The sequence below is a fragment of the Corvus brachyrhynchos genome, unplaced genomic scaffold, assembly GCF_000691975.1.
Source record: "Corvus brachyrhynchos isolate BGI_N302 unplaced genomic scaffold, ASM69197v1 scaffold5, whole genome shotgun sequence".
Classification (NCBI taxonomy): domain Eukaryota; kingdom Metazoa; phylum Chordata; class Aves; order Passeriformes; family Corvidae; genus Corvus; species Corvus brachyrhynchos.
In genome coordinates, this window is record NW_008238321.1 from 1,147,216 (window position 1) to 1,162,633 (window position 15,418).

At 42.6% G+C, this 15,418-nt stretch overlaps 1 protein-coding gene across 32 annotated transcripts in view; it reads left to right on the forward strand.

Annotated features, from left to right (window-relative positions):
* The window catches only part of RBFOX1 (RNA binding protein, fox-1 homolog 1), a 1,116,883-nt gene extending 1,115,474 nt beyond the window's left edge, over positions 1 to 1,409 (forward strand). For all 32 annotated transcript variants that reach the window (XM_017733908.1, XM_017733905.1, XM_017733909.1 and 29 more), the window contains one exon: positions 1 to 1,409. This exon is cut by the window's left edge. The gene's annotated coding sequence lies outside the window, so the exon portion shown is untranslated.
* Positions 1,410 to 15,418: the final 14,009 nt, after the last annotated feature.

Consider the following 15,418-nt stretch of genomic DNA (forward strand, 5'->3'; position numbering starts at 1 on the left):
ACATGACTGTGTTGTGTAAACAATCTGCAATTTTTCAAGGCGTGACAACTTGCCCCCTCTCCCCATTCAATTTCCAAACCCAAACTGAGGCCATTCTGCTCAATATTGGGCCCAAGACAACTTTTGCACCTGGGACAAAAGAAGAACCTTCTCCTGCCCCTGTGCTGCTGGGAAGAGCCGCCGGTCACGCCCCGGCCAGCGCCGCCCAGCAGCGCCCAGGAGGCGCCTCCAGGCACCATTGAAAAATTGCAGTTTGTCTGTGCATATGTTTGGACTCTTTCCATGTTGTCCTGTTTACAAGTTAACCTAAGTTGGGGTGTTTGTCACGGGTCTTCTTGGTTTTGTATTTAAATAAATAACGCGGCAAAGCGTCCCGCCAGGGGTTTGCTGCAGGTAGTTATATCCTCATGTGTAATGTGCTGCCTCCCGGCCAGCACCTTAGTAAATGATCAACTCACCGCTGTGAACCTGCCAACTTGCTATAACAACTCTGCTTTAAAAAAAGTGTTTGTGATCAGGCTTTCTCTTTGTCATCGTATGTGCATGCAGTATGATCAGTTGAACAATAACCATCAATAAAGTTTCACAAGATTTGAAAACAAAGTTTCTGTAGCATTTATATCTAAGGATGATAAATAAATTATCTTTAAAATTGAAACAGAGAGAGAAAGAGACTATATTAATCAATGAAAAATGGGGCAGTAACATATATTTATACTGGTGAGGGAATGAACTGAAATTTATTAAGAGTTCGATCCCCACATTTATTATGTAAGATATGCAAAACAAGCCTCCTATTAATAAAAAGTAAATTTTGTTTAAACACCATGATGAAAGCAACTTGAAAAATGTTTACCAAATTTTAGGCTTCCAATTTAAAGTGTGGATGAGACATCTTTTTTGGAATTGCACACACAAAATGTCTAATGTGAAGAATAACAGAATTTATTTGCAATTTTAATTTTTCTGAGATGGCTTTACAGCTCCCACTCTCCAAATGATTATATGGCGTTTTAGTCTATTAAAATTATCTTGAAAGGTTGAGGGTGCAGCCCATATTAGAAAATATTTTGTTTATAAAACTCCTACAGTACTCCTAGTAGTCATTTTAAAATGTATGTCTGAAATAGTTATGTAAGAAAAGCATTTGAAATTTTTTTACAATATATATTGGGAATGTTTTCACTTATATAAATAATTACTGATAATATGACTTATGAAAAAATTATTACTACCATATGTGGAATATAGTGACTTCTAAACAGATTTAAAAAAACCCCAACCCTACAAACCCAGAAAATGTGTATATCTGTCTTTAGAAATTAGTGTTTATATCACAACCGTGATTTGTGAATAAAGAAAAATGGTTTGTAATATCAAAATAAAAGCTTAGTCTGAAAAGGTACAAATCCGTTGGTGTTCAAAGTCATTTTGCTTTCCCTGCTCACTGTGTCGGTGCCAGGGCTGTCCCCACAGTGGCCCCAGGGCACCGTGCCCGGTGTGCCCCCAGTGCTCTGCCTGTGGGGCACGGGGCTGTTCCCCCTGGGGCTGGGTCCCGCCTGGGCGCCCAGCAGGGCGTGCGAGGGCTCCTGTCTGTGTGTCTGTCCCCACGTCCGTGTGTGCAGCCTCGACAGCTGCCGCCACATGCCTGGGACAGCCAGCGTGGGGCTGGGTTGAAGGTTTGCTTCTAAAGATGACAAGGTTCCACCACCAGCATCAGCTGTGGTTTTCAGGCAGCACTGCATGATACATGGGGAATAACTGGGGTTTGTTCATAGGGATGAAAAAGGCGTCTTCCAGACTTCTGAATTCCAGTTGTCGCTTTCATGGACGGTGTTTGTTTCTGTGCACATCAGGGGCAGGGAAGCAAGCAAAGAGAGCTGTTCCAGAGGCTCCTCCTGTCACTGCCAGGCTTGTTGCCCAAGCCACAGGAAATGTGTCCACGTGCTGTAGTTCTAGACATGCCCATCGGCCCAGCAGGTCCAGATGAGGCTGATGAGGGTAATGTGCCTTGGATGGTCACATGCATGCCAACAGAATTATGTGACTCTTCTGCCTGGGTTCCCATTATACTCTAATTTAGCAGAGGAAGACAAGACAGAGAATAAGGGATTCAGTATTGCTTGGGTTGCAGTTTCGCAGGAAGTTTTATTCTACCAAGTGCCTGAATCCTTCCAGGAAGCCAAAGAAAAGAAACCCTGATGTTTGCCAGGAATGGTGGGAAGACATTATGCTGTGCCTCATTTATATCTTTGTATGACATATACAAGCACTAAATGTCCAAGTGCACTCTCCTGCCCATCAGGCATGGTGGATGCACTGGCGCTGCTTTCCTCAGGGGCTGGATGAAATGACCAAGGTGGTAACACTGGGTAAGATTTGGGCTGAAGGCAGGTGAGAAGTGTCTTAGCAGCTAAATCCAAGTGGGACACATAGACACACATGGAGAACCTGAAATGCCACGTAACTTTCACGTGGTTGGATTCATCTGCTTTTGTCTGGTATCATTATTTATGTCTAATGAAGTTGTGCTTCATTTCTTGGCCAAGCAGCACACATGCTAAATTAATAAAAACTTTGTATTTGTTGAACAATTGGCCAGAGAATAAGCAAAGCACCACGTGTAACCAAAAGACAAAAGGCAATCATCTTTGTAGAGTGTTTTTATTCCAATTATTTAAAGTTCTAATACAGCTTTAATTGTCTAGCCCAAATTAAATTGAAGCTTTATAGAAGGTCTTAGAGCTGTTCCTGTGTAGGATATTTTGTACTACTCTGTCCTTGGTCACCTTTTTGGGCATTCAAGTTGTTTATTAGCTTCCAATTTGGGTACAATTTTAAGATTCTTTTTTTAACTAGAATTTAATTTTCTTTAACTTTCTGGGAACCTTGTCTTCAGTTTCAATTGCTGTCATGTCATATTGCTGTTTCTTGCCTCAAGTGATTTTTTTGCAAGTTTGACATGTTCCTCTTGCCACATTTTTTCAGTTTTACAGTACAGATGCATGAGGAAAAAAGACTGTGCAAATCATTTCCTCCCTAAAGTAGAGCTGAAATATCATCATTTTGGTAGGTGTAAGGGAGAGAAGAAAAAAGAAGAAAAAAGTAAAATAAAAAGTAACCTTGTTTCAGTGGGATGAGAAGATTCAAGTGGGAGGTGAGATCAGAAGGGAGACAATGATTTTGGGAGGTCTTTTAAGAATTTATGAAAGTGTCATCAAAAAGAGTCATTTTACCAGTATTCTAAAAGATTATCTTGGTGCTTCATTTATACCTAAAGGGCATATGCTTCACGTCTCACTATAACAGGAGCTTTATGCCGAGTCTTTCCAGACTTTCCAGGCAGCTTTCATGCCTCTCCAGCTCTTCTCTAGTGTTCTGCATACCAATAATTGTCTCACAGCACTTCACAAAAAGCACAATGGACACAGACTAGGATCAGAGGAAGAGATGGGCAGTATATGCCAGTGTACCATCAACTTGAATCTTTTCCTGAGGTAAGACGGAGATGAGCACAGGGAGGAAAATTATTAGAAGTACTTTTATATCCAAAAGCTCATCCTTATTTTTTTTGCTTGGAAAAGAAAGGTTTTTAATTCATGCTGGTTTGTATTTAATTCTCTGTGTGTATTTCCTATATCCACACAAACCAAGGATGAGTGCTGTGCCGTGGCAGTGTAGTTGTAGCAGTGATGTGGCTCCCTGGCTGGGCCTGGCTGGGACACAGCTCCTGCTTGGCAGCAGGGCAGTGGAACACACAGATTGCCCACTCATGAAGGGCAGGTACTTAGAATTATATCCGTGAAGGGACCTGGAATTAGCAATGTCATTTTAGGTGTCCAGGCAGGCAGCATTCAGGCCCAGAAGCTCCTGCTCAGCTGTTTTCTAGCTCTCTATAGTAGATGCTGTCGCTCTTCAGGTTCCTCCAAACTGTCCTGCCGGGGCACTCAAGGTAGGTGACCTTGCTTTGTGTGATTTGCAGTGCCTGGCAGGGGTACAAAGAATGACTTTTGGGTGGAAGGGAAGGTGGAGGTGATTGCCATGCCCACTGAAATCATGTTCAAGGCATTCACAAATGAACGTGGGAGATTGCTTTTAAAAGTCTTCTTTTGGCTCAGCTCATCCAGGAATTGTTTTCCACGTGTAGTTGCCATGAGTATATTGGGTTAGGTTATTCTCAGTTCTTCTGTGAAAGACCTTCCACTTCCCTTAAATAATTAGTCATTGCGAAACACTTCTACAGTCTGTTGGCTAGGACTCTGCCCTGGATTCCAGTCCCTGCTCCACATCAGAGTGAATAAAACCTGCCTCCATGACCCTACTGCTTGGTTAAAGGGGATCGGGTGACAGTGGGGTGTCCCCTCTCCTTCCCATGGGACTGACTGGCTCCTTGTAGTTCCTGATTCCAAAAGGAATTTACAGTTGAAAACCCAAACTGGAGAGAAGCTTGTTGTTAAGGTACTTTGGAGCCCTCCAGCCTTCTTCCTGCTCAGCCCTGCTGGGCTGGGTTTGCTCTGTTAGCTGTAATTTACCCTTCACTGCCTGGGCAGCCTCTGTGCCTGGCCAATTTAATGATTCCCCTCTTTAGCAAAAGGTCTGTGAGTCAGGATTTCAGCATGTTGGAAAACTGTTAAATAAAACATAAGTGGATGCAAAAATAATAATTTAATGGACATTATGAAAGGACAGTAAACCAAACAGTTCAGTCCAACGGATGATGTATAACATCTAAACAAATATGACAACTAATTAAGGATTAGGTTCTGCATTTTGGATGACAGGCCTTATAAAAATGAACAGCTAGGTTATGTTGGTGGAAAAAAAAGCTGCATTTTGCAAATGTCAGGCAGACAGCTCAGTAAGCAGAAATGCTCAGTTATCCAATTAAAATAAATGTGCAGTGTTCTCCATATAAAGAGCTAAAGCATCCTTATGTCGAGGAGTTAAGATCCTGAAATATAAGTGGAACAAAAAGTGCTCTCTATAAAGATTAATGTAATCTATCAAGATTAACATTTTGCATGCTGGCAAAGGCAGATAGTAATGTGCTTCAATTCCTGAAATTGGAAACATTAGACTAAGATTAGTACCAATTTAAACCCCAGGTAACCCCAAATATTGAATTGAATTCATTATTTACAACCACAACGGGCTAATAACTTGCCCTGATGGCTTCTATGGGAAATAGATACTTACAGTAGGTGCTCTCCTATTCCCCAGAATCCTCCCTGGTACTTCATGTGAAATATAATTACAAGTTGCACAAATGCAATTTAGGAAAAAGTCCTCCACTAGAAATAATTCTGTTTATTCAGGAGTTTGATTTCTGTCCTAAGAAAGAATAAGGCTGGTTTGAACATTGTCATGTGCATGGGGTATCAGGGAGAGGCCATAAAGTTTCAAGGCCACCAGTAGGGGACATAGTTAAACCTAATTTTTTTGTTGCTTTCTAACAAAAGGGAGTTATTGTATAACAGTGGAAAGCAAGCAGTGGGGAGGGACCCTAATAACAATTAAACTAGGTTGCATTTGCTTTGTAGGAAAAAAAGATTCCACTATCTACACCTCCAGCAGAGCATATGGTTTTTTTAAGGTAAGATTTAAACCTTCCCTTTGATGCAGGTCTTCAAAATAAGGATTTCTGAGACTGGAAACATGTAACAAAATTTCTAAAAGGATATTCAATTCAAGGTATTTTCAACAGAATTATCATGAAACATACGGATTTTCTGGTGGTTTATAAAGCAGAAAGCAGAACATTATTACTAGGAGGGAGGCTTTACCAGAGTATTAAAATGAAATTCAAGTTTGTGAGGTGCCTGACATATAAAATAAAATCTGTCAAATGTTGAAGTGAGAGGTGATATCTTAGCTCTGCAGTGCTTGAGAAAACATGGAAGATCATGGCTGTAACACTCCCACCTCTGTTTGATTCTGCCACCCACAGATTTGCCACCTTTTTAATGAAGTGAGCAGTTGCACTTGCAGCTCTGAGTGCCTCTGCTGTCCTCACCTTTATTCTTCTAGAAGCAATGTTTCACATCTTCTTGGCCACAACTTTTGATGTTCACCCAGAAGGGCAACGATCCAGCTCCCTATTATTTGAGAAGAATGATGGCCTGGGGACACAGACATTGTTAATTTACAGACTCAGCTGATGAGCTGTGTAACTGAGGTTTCATCACAGACTTGAAAATTCTGGGGCCCTGTTGCTCCACAGTTAAAAAGCAAACAAAGTTCTTTCAGGAAAAATAGCAAGCAAGAGAAAAAATAGTTTTATCTGTGAAGCTGAAAAGCAGCTTTTATTGGCAGTTCTCTTACACTAAGAATAGAGAGAGAAATATGCGTGTTGCTACAGCTGGTAAATTCTGCCAGAGAGACAAGAAATTCCTATGGGATGTCTCTAGATTCTGATCCATGTCTTTTTATTTTTTTTTTATTTTTAAACATGACCCTCTACTAGGCCACGCTATAAAAATTCAACATTGCCCCCTCTCCTCACCTGGCATTGGCCCCTAATGCCTGATTCCCGTGGAAAGAACGATCCATAACCCTTGGAATGTGAGGAAATGGTTTCTGCCCTGGGATTAAGAGGAAGGCATGCACCACCAGAGCGTGCTGCACCAGCCATCCACTCTGAATCCACTCTGAAATCTCCTACCTCTGGAAAATAAGAAGTGGCAACATGAATATGATAAGCAGAGCAACATGGCCTACTTTCTGATAATCTTCTTTTATAGCTTTATTCTCGGTGGCTTTGAGGGGAAGTCAATACAGAAATCGTTTTGCCCAGTGCCAAAATAATGGAAATACATGCAAATTTGTGCTCTCCCCCAGCTGTCTGTCTCTTTGTCCTTTAGTCAGCCTGAGCCTGTCACCACTCTATGGAATTTTATACCTGTGTGGAGCCCAGCATAGGATTGGGGACAGGAAAACAGGATGTCATTACTGGAACACCCTAAGAAACAAATCCCCAGTAAAATGAATTCTTGTGAGGCAACTGGAGATTTGGGAAAGTGAGAACCGAGTAACTTGCTCCTGTTGAAGGAATTAGGTGCCAAGAGATACCATGGTTAGCACCGATCTGCCCAAACTGAGTGGGGGATCCTCAGAACATTGTCAGAGCACACCAAAGTACAGATAGGATTATTTGAAAGTCCCCAAATGCTGGTTGCCTTATTTAAACGAGAATCTTCAGGTGTTTTCAACTTGTTTTGGACAAAGCACTCTCAGGGTTTTAAGAGACTGATGTCACCTGGAGAGGCGTGGTCCAATTTTGAGAGACTTTTTTGCCTAGAACTTTCACAAAGGACAGTTCTAACTTATTTTTTTACTCTGAGATTTCTGCACTTTTTCTGCAAATATGAAATTTCTTCTCCCTTCTAATTTCACTCCTAAACTGTATTTTCTTCTCTACATTGTCAGAATTGCTTTTAAGGATTAAAATAAAGAAAGAAATAAATAGGAATGAAAAAAGGAAAAAGAGAAAATGTGTTGGCAATGCTGCAGGTCTGCAGAGGGAACATAGCACTGAGGTAAAGGAAGGCAGGTTGCTGAGTGAGTAGGTCCTAGGAATTTTAAATAACCTTAAGTCTACTAAAAGGAAAAGTCATAAGGTCTCTGGTGTTTGTGAACATGCTGCAAAAAAGGAGACAGCATTAAATATGAAAGTTTTCCATTCTCTGTTGTGTAAGCAGGAGCAGGCAACAATATCAACAGTGTATTTTAATCAGGGAAGAGATAATGGTTAAAATTTGCTCATTTGCAGGGGTCGGCCCAGAGCACACATGCATTTAAGGTGATCTGATTTCTGTAAATTCAGGAATGGATATCTTAAAACAAATTGATACTTTTTTTTTTTTAAGTTAGGGCTAAAAATCTTTTCCCAGGGAGACAGAATTTCAGGATTTTAGAATAAGCTAAGTAAGAGGCTGGTTTGGGGCAGCTATGTATATTTTGTATGTGTCACAGGCTAGCTTTATTTTGATCCTTGCCCATCATATTTCATTCACTGTGTAGTTTCTTAAAAGAAAAGAGTTTTGAACTCAATGAAGGCATTTCACCCTTTTGTCGAAAACTCCACCAAAGCAGGAAAATTCCCATCTGTCCTGCCCCTCCTGGGCACACAGCCAGAGGGAGTGCTGAGCCCCTGTAGCAAAGGGGCCTTGGGAAGCTGCAGATTAGACCCACCAAACCCAGCCCTGGGTGGCTCCAGCCTTCCCCTGGTTAAACTGGGGACATGCACCTCCACAGAGCAGGGATGTATCAAACGGCTAACACAACTAAATCATAAACATATCATAAAATAGAATAAATACACACTAAAGCACACTAATGCAACCACCTCAGGGTTATTAAGACCTCACAGGGAGTTGCCTGAGCAGGGAACTCCAAGCTGGCAGCTCTGCCAGCAGTGTAGGGGAGGGACAGCCACGCTGTGATGCCATGGGGAGGCACAGGCTCTGTAGCTGGAGGGGTTCAGGGATGTCTGATACCCCCACGTGTGTCACCTTTCTGAAAGGCCACGGTCACAGCTGCTGAAACAAGGAGGAGCCATGGCAATCCTTTGCCAGCTGTCCTGGTAAATTAACCAGGCCCAGCCCAGCCCCAGGGGATTACAGCTGTCCATCACCCATCACCCGTGCCAGCCCTCTTGTGCCATGGGGAACGGAGGGTGCTCACCCCCTTTTCCCATATTTCTGCACAGAGGATTTCTCTTTTAGCCCTCAAAGATAAATTTGACCTTGAAGAAAACATAGAATTGGGGCTTTTCTCCCTCTGAGTCACATTCCTCCACATGCACAGGACAAATTAATTAAATGCTTTTTGACCTTATGCTTTCCTGAATGTTTTGCATAATAGCCCAACCTAGGTAAGTTATTTAAGAGGAATTGAAAACTGAATTTTCCTAGAATCTCAACTGTGAAAGCAGAGCAACTCTTCTGTGAATCTGATGATAATGTGGAGGAAAAAGACAAAGACTTCTGTAGGAGAAGGAAACCAACAGTCTTGTCAGGAAGTTTAGAGGCTTAACTCTTCAAGTCACTTTTAATTATCTCCCCCTGAATAGAAAAATTGCCAGTAGCTTGTAGCTGAATAGGAAAATTGCCACAAGACATTTCGTCCTCGCATAACAATAACAGAAATGTGCTAAAGAGTGATACAAAACAATGCAGAAGACTTTTTACTGTTAGTGATGGGTACAGTGCCATGCCCTGATTGATCTACAACAGGCCCTGCATCTTTCAGAGTTTAACTAAACTGAAAAAGCCTCAAGATGAGCCATGCAGAGGTTTGGGGAATCCCCCATGATGGGCATCTGTAAAACATCTTGGAGCTCCCCTATATGTGGAGTTGCTTGTTGCTGAGATGGCAATACTGGAAATATTGCTAAAGTTTTAAAGATGACTTCTGAAAGAGTGCAACTGTGATTGCACGATTGCAGTTTTCAGTAGTAATTGAATTCCCATGGTGCAGCTTATGAAGATTTTCTGAGATCTTACTTTTGTATTTGATCCAGGAGAAGCAGTTTGCCTAAATAACTCAACTCAGTGGGATTTTTTTTTTGCTGTATTTCCTCTTAAAGCTTTTTTTTCCCCCTAATATGAAACAAGGAGTCTGAGAAGATCAAATAGTGAGTAAAGATTTAAAGAGCATAACACAGATTCTGGAACAGGGAAAAAGACCCCAACAAAACAAATAAAAGACCAAAGAACCCCCCAAAGCTTCCTACTCTTTCTGCATATTAGCCTGACTCTAAACAGCAGGAGTTCCTTTGGGCTCATTTTTAAGTGGTTATAATAGCTATCTTTCAAGAGAAACGTGGGAAAAGGGGATGGACCCGCAGAGGGGAGATCCCCAACAGCCTGGCAGAGCCATCCTTCCCTGAGAGTGCCTCCACCAGTGCAGGGGAGCTTTATGTAAAGTCATTTTACATGGAATAAGACCTGTCTGTAGTCACCTCCTCTTCCAAAGGAAGGTTCATCTGCCTTGTGGAGAGCACAAAGGCACTTGCATTTCCCTCTTTGCAGCCAAGCCATGTGGCAAACACAACCATTTAGGTTTCAAAACCTTTGTTCTTAGCCCTTGACTGATATACAGCACTGTGACAGGCCTAAGTTTTCCCCTTATTCAGCATGAAATTAACTTGACGTGTTCAAAGAAGCAAAGCTATCGAGCCCAGATCGTAATCAGCGTGAGCTTCTTTGGGGGAATCTCCCCAGCCAAACACTAAAATGGGATCTGTGCACGTAACGGGTCCCACGGGCAGCCCCGCTGCTGTTCCACTCGTGCTCTTGCAAAGGGGCAGAGCAAGGGATGCATGTTCCCACTGCCCTCTCCCTGCCTCCCCTCAGTAGCCCCAAAGTTGTCACCAGCCAGCCCAGATGCGTTGTTTTAAGCATGCTCGTAATGAGTAAATGCATCTGCAGCCGCTTGGAGCCGGTGTTTCGAATGTTTAAGTGCCTTTTGGGAAGCTTTTAGGCTGAAACTTTGCTGTTAAGACACTGAAATATTAGTAAATCTTGCAAACGACACAAGTTCTAATGTTCCTCATTTCTGCGGCGCTGCACGCTGTGCTAATGACCCGGTGACTGGATTTGCTGCTTTGGAAAGCAGAGCTCTGGGCCGTAAAACTTTCATCTAAGTTGAGCCGCCTCTCTCTAACGATTTTTTTATTTGTTTACTTGTTGTTTCAGTAGAATTTAAAAGTAGCAATTAAAAAAGTCCAGCCAACCAAACCCTCACCCCCTAACAAGGAAGTTGCCTTAATTCAAGATTTAATGTAATGGTGGGGAAAACATTGTGCTCTGCCCAGTAAAGTGATAAGAAGTAAAGGAAGATGCATAAATATGCTGATGACACTCACACCAGCCACCACAGCTACATTTTGCCACTCAGCTGTGCCTGGGCAGGTGTCCTCTCTGTCACTTGGTCAGAAATTACTGATGTCCTTTGAACCCTGGCGCTGCTGACTCTCCTGTTCCCATGGAAGTCCATGGGTTTGCTATAGGATGGAAGAGCTCTTGAGTCTGGCTGTGCCAGGCAGGAGGCTGACCTGGCACCCTCAGCATCTCCACAGTGGTTTGAAGCAGAACCTGAGCAACCTCTGTGCCCAGCTTTCCCCCTGAGCCTTGGAAAAGAGGCCAGCAATGAAAAAGAAGCAGGAGTAGACAGAGAGAGGAGGACAGCCCTTGAATGAAATGGAGAGCAAGCCAAGGTGGCTGCACAGGTGACACCTGGGGACACAGGTGTCTTCCCTAGATTAAGAAGGGGGAGTCTGGGAGCCAAGCTGCATCCCAGGCAGCAGCTGCCAGTGCAGAACAGCTCTCCTTTGCCTTCCATTGAGAAGAGCTGTGTGATCCTGGAGGACCACAGGCATGGGGAAAAACAATTACAATTCCTCCAGCCACAGTCAACGCTGTCATCTCCGCTCGTTCTGGTGGAGCTCACAGGAGGAACAGGGGGGACACGGTGCTGCTCCTGGCACTTCCACCTGCCCTTCCTGCATGGAACCCTGGGGCACAACCACCCATTTGTCCCAGAGTTTGCTTTGCTCAGGAGTAGAAAAAAATACTCTCTGCACAAAAATAAATAAACTCCCCAGCACTTCCTGTTAAAAAGCCAAGACCAATGTTTACTTTGCATTTATTTACAGTAGAGCTGGTGAAAACAATGTTATTAGAAAAATAAATGCTCAAAATATGGTTATTTTTGCCTTATTTCTCAGCCAACTGAAAAGATGAAAGATAAAAGCTTACTGGAGAGGCTGCTGATAAAAGCTGTCTGTAGAGAAATCCCTGATAGCTGGCCCCTGCTCCTCCTCTGCCCTCCCCGGAGCAGGGGCTGTGGCAGTCCTTCAGGGGCTGGCCAGGACATGTCTCTTCCTCATCATTGCTTTTTTCTAAAGCTACTCTTGATTTGAAAACTTCATATTAGAGCTCCAAAAGCAGACAGAATAGTGTGTTTTGGGAGCTGTAGGTCGTTATTATGGTAAAATCATAACATCTAAAATCCAATTCAGCCCTTGCTATAAATAAGTATAATGAAGAATTTAATGATATTTCCACTAAAATTAGTCAGAAGGCAAACTTTAAAAAATGACACAGATCATTAACTGGGAACATTTCTCAGAAGAGATTTGTTATATTAAAAAGGCACTGAAATTACTAACGTTAATCAACTGTATTGTATTAAAAACTCTGTATAGATTAATTAAGTGCTTTAAATATGAAGAAATAAAAAAGCGGGGATATAGAGGAATCACAGGCTTGAATCTGGGTCTCCTGACATGCTACTTCCCCTGAACTTCTTAAGCACCTAATTTAGTAAGAATTCAAATTAAATAATTATTCTTGGCTGATCTAAGCTGTTTTTAATACCCTATTTCATAGGTAACAAGATTCCTGGCATTGCTTTTAATTTACTTTCATCAAACACAGATACTGGGCTCTTGTCCACGCCACACCCTGGGCTCAGTTGAGTCAGTAAGGGCCAAAGACAGTCAGCAAAGTACATTTTGAGATATTTAGCTGTGGTTCTCTGCTGTCAGGACCTGGCACTTTTAGGTGATCTCCCGCTGGAACAAATCTGGGCTTGTTTAGCCACTGACTGCAGAGAAGAAGAGCATTCAGCTCATACACTTAAATTTGTATTTGCCTATGAGGGCAATTTGCCTCTGCACTGCTGCTCCCTTGGGTACCAGACACTTAAATCAACCTCAGTTCAAAGTACCAACTTTTAAAAAAACAAAAAGCAAAACTGTAAAATAGGTAGGCTACATTTTATCTTTCTCCTTGTGAGAGATGTGAAGCAGCATCTCTCTCATCCAGCCAGCCTTGCACAGGGTTAGAAAGTGAGGTCATTCTGTGGGTGGGAAGCAGCAGCATCAGGCCCTCAGTACCCCTGTTAACGCAGCCAGCAGCTCCACACAGCCTGCTCCTCTCCTCTAGCAGCACACCGTATTGCACATGTGTTATACACACGATTAGAATACTCGCTGTCAGCTCGTGCAGGAAAATGTGCTTTACTGTTATGGCACACGAAAAGCAAACTTGTGTTTTCATGCTTGGGTGTTGCTATGTTTTTGCCAGATCCGTTTGCACCAGGGGAGTTTCAAGGCCTAGAAAAGATGTGCCAGAGTGCTCCCTCTATCTGCAGCACTTGGACTAAAGGAGAATCTGCAACGGAGGTCAGCAAAGCTGTCCTCACCCTACCTCCAAGATAAACACTAAAAGTGTCTTTACCTACAGACAGACATACAATTTAATTTCTACATGAAGAACACTTGAACCAGTCTTCTTCCCATCCTGTCCATGCAAAGTCCTGTCCAGTCCCCTGAACAGGTTGAGGGCTGATCAACAGAGACCTGAACCACCTGTACACTCTTCCCAGTCCTGTGTGCGCTACAAAAGAAATTTCCTCCAGAGATCCTCTGGTTTGGACACTGCTATTGAAAAGGCAGCCCAGAAGTAGAACATTTTACTGGTTGAAACTAAATATTGAAACTTGAAAGCTGGGAGACTGAGACTTTTTTTTTTTAATGGGCTTAGTATTAACAAAATAAAATAAAAAAAATAATTCTGGTGCAGTTTGACTGGCTCAGTAGCAGGTATTATCATATATCCTTGTCTCCCACGTTCTTTTTTCAATTGTGTGGTGCTTTAAATGATGCTGGATAATACAGCAGAGCGTGTGTCAGAAACAGGTCACCAGCTGATTTTCTGCAGCTACTTTATAGAAAAATATATTCCTTAAAACTCAAAAGCTCTCAGCCAAGTCCCCAGTGCTTGAGGAGCTGGTGTATATGCCAGGTTTTCTATAGTGCAGCTCACATTCTGGGCACACTCTTCAGCTGTGTGATAAAAATACTGACACTGATTCATGTAAAATGCAATAACCTAAAATGTTTGTAGCCATATGCAATCACTGAAACAGAATGACCTTATTTTATATTACATTATTTTATTTTATTGAGGAACTAAATCAGACATTGCTTTCACCTGTGAAATTCGGCTCAGTGGATACACTTGTATTAATTCAAACATCTGAACACTGGCTCATAGGTTTATGAGCCCTAATTATGAGCAGTTATTTTAAAACTAGGTATTTTTCAAGCTTGCATTTTCTCTTTTTCCTGGTGTTTGTTTCTGGTTCTTTCCCCCTTAGCACTGTTTATTTTGTTATTGGTCAGGGAGTAAGATAAAAACCTGAAAGGAGCTACACCTGAATCTAAAAACCTGAAAGGAGCTACATCTGTGTTTTGCCTCCCAGGCACATTCCAGGGTTGATGTCCTAATGAAGAAAAGCTGCTCATGAGGAGCCAGGCATTAAGGAGCAGCTTTATAGGGCAGCAGTTTCTACTTTTGTGAGTAGTGTAAGGTTGTTTCCCAGGCATGGAGAAATTATGAGATTCAGAATGCACGTTCTGTTTTGGGAGAAAAGTATTTTGTCTGTGAAGACATTTGTGCCTCAAGAAAATGATGGCCTGGATGAGTGTTACTTCCTGCAAACAAGCCTCTGTTTGTTCTACTTTTCAACTTCTGTAGGGAGAGATGGAAAGAAAATATCAGTTTTGGAGATGGTCCTGAGTAGGGAAGAAGTAGATGAAGGATTGAGGTTGACCTGGGAAAAAGGGAGTGGGGGGGGGGGGGGGAGTATTTCAGGTTTTGTCTTTGTTTCTCATTATCCAAATCTATCTTAATTGGCTACAAGTTAAATGAATCTCATCCACTCTTTAAGTCACATCTTCTTTGTCCGGGGTGGCAGTTGGGGGAGTGCTCTTGCTTCATTTCCACTCACAAGCCTTTTGTGTTTCCATCCCCCTTGTCCTGCTGAGGGTGTGGCAGGGGGGGGGAACAGTGGCACCCTGCCACGAAGGGTGGCCTTTGCCATCGTGGTGCTGCAGGAGCACTTTGAGGAGAGTCAGTATCATGAAACTCGACAGATTCACCTGGAGAAAGGGAGCAAAGGGTTGTGAGAATAGTAACAGGGAGCCTCATCTAAGCAAGAGGGAGAAAAAGGTGTTTGGTTGAGAAGGGTGAAATAATTGGGGACTGTTTGTTTTCTAATTTAATAGACTAATACCACATAAGTCTTACAGAAGTTAAAAGTTAAGTGCAAACTCTGAGTTTTGAAGAATACTTGGAAAAGAAGCATATGATGCTATGAAGGTACCTTTAGGCTTAACAAACAGGTAGTGTGTTTATCCATGGTTAGCTGACAGTGCAGCATAATGCCAAACACAACCACCCACAGCACAGGGCACAGAGCAAGCTGCTAGCTACGGTTTCAGTCGGGTCTGAGAGGGGTGTGGCATCTCTGCCTCATGCAGTGGCACTGTGCTGGGTGCCCAGTCACCAGCTCCTGTCAGAGCAGAGGATCAGTTGGATCAGCTTTGATGGTGTGGTTGGGTTGTTTG